The sequence below is a fragment of the Octodon degus genome, unplaced genomic scaffold (assembly GCF_000260255.1).
Source record: "Octodon degus isolate 3935 unplaced genomic scaffold, OctDeg1.0 scaffold00159, whole genome shotgun sequence".
Classification (NCBI taxonomy): domain Eukaryota; kingdom Metazoa; phylum Chordata; class Mammalia; order Rodentia; family Octodontidae; genus Octodon; species Octodon degus.
In genome coordinates, this window is record NW_004524735.1 from 3,610,229 (window position 1) to 3,612,067 (window position 1,839).

Consider the following 1,839-nt stretch of genomic DNA (forward strand, 5'->3'; position numbering starts at 1 on the left):
GTTTTCCTGTGACTTCTGGTGTCCCCACTGAGAGATCTTATTGGCAGCAGAGGTAACCATGATGAGATTTTCCTGCTTGTTCCATAGCATCTTGTGCAGACTCAGGCAGATGCGCCCATGTGTGTTAAGATTAAATGTGTGACAGCCACCAAGAATGGAGTCAGGTTCCTTTTACAGTGACGCACCAGGTAGTCACCTGTGCACGCCCCAGACATGGCATTCCATCCCTCAGACCACCCTTCAAGAATCTTTCCCACTGACTCTCCCTCCTTCCAGAGCCTACTATTCCCATTTCTATAGGTATAGATTAATTTCACCTGTTCAAGAATTTTCCATAAGCAGCCTTAAAAAATAATCAGTATCACATGTCCAGTATTCCTTTGTATCTGTCTTTTCTGGCTCAAACTTTGCCTTCTGATAAAAAAAAAATATTTCTCTGAACAGCTTTAGATTTACAGGAAATTTGTGATGATAATACAAAGGCTTCCTCTCTAGTTCCCTGCCAAGTTTCCCCTATTATAATTGTCCTGCATCAGCAGAGTATATGTGTGGCCACTATAAGATATTAGTGACACATTACTGCTAATAAAATTTCCTAGTTGTTGTATACTCAGATAAGCTCAGCTCTGACATTGTCCCTTGCCCCAGAATTCCCATGTGCACACCTGTGATGTATCTCAGAGGTGCAGCACCTGCCTGGCAAGAGCAAGGCCCTGAATTTGATTCCTGGTGCTCCAAAAAACAGAACAAACAAAACTGAAAACAAAGCACAACAAACCAGAATTCCCATTCAGGATACTCTATCACCTTGAATTGCCATGCCTCGTGGCTTCTTATATATTTCTTGGCGGTAGTGATTTTGTACACTTTCCTTGTTTGTGAGAGCATACACAATTTTGAGGGACTCCAAACAAATATTTTATACAGCTTGCTGTTTTAGTACACTACTGTGGATATGAATTATTGCTCTTGACAATGACTGTGATTATCTGGCTGAGGGAGTTGATGGTTTTCTCCATTATAAACCTATGCTTCTCCCCTCTCTAGATTGTTCTTTTTGCAGAGATCTCATTAAATGTAGGTTTCATCCCTTGGAGGACAAAAGTATTTAAACATATGCTTCTCCTGAGAAGCACTGGGAGAGGGCTTGGGAGTTGGCAAGATTGCCTGCTTTTTAGGACCTAGAAGGAACAAACCCTGCTCTCTGGACCAAGTGTGGGAGCCCCTGTGACAATTGCCCTTGTGTTCTTTTATGCTTCCATTTATTTATTTCAAGGAATACATACATATTTTCAATCGAATTAGCTCTGCGGGCCTATCTCATGGAGAAAGAAGCCCCATAGCATGCTTTTATTTTTATTGCATCCCCTTTCTCTGTCTCATTCAGTTAGATCTGACCCTTCTGATAGAAATAAACATGCCTCCTGCTGGGATGGTTGAGTCCAAGAGTCCAATCTATGACTTCTTTTTCTTGTGGACAGAGAGCCACACCCTCAGCTTTCTCTTCAGTTGGCTTTCTCGCACTTTTTTTCTTCGAACATTGATTTTAGAAATTGAGTTACATATCTTGGTGGAAACAACTGATACAGCTTGCTCGTAATTCCTTTCAAATCAGGAACTAAAGGCCTGCTTCTAGGGCTAGCAGCATCTTGACAGTACCACAGGTGTCTCAGTGGAATTTCTCTCTTCTTGGAATGTAAGCCATTGTTAATAATTCGTTATTCTGATTTATAATATAGATTGGCTGAGACTTTTCTACACCTTCAAGTTCTAATTCTTTTTTGATCAACAATTCCTTTTTATACGCACCTGTTCTCACTTCCATTTTACTATAACCAG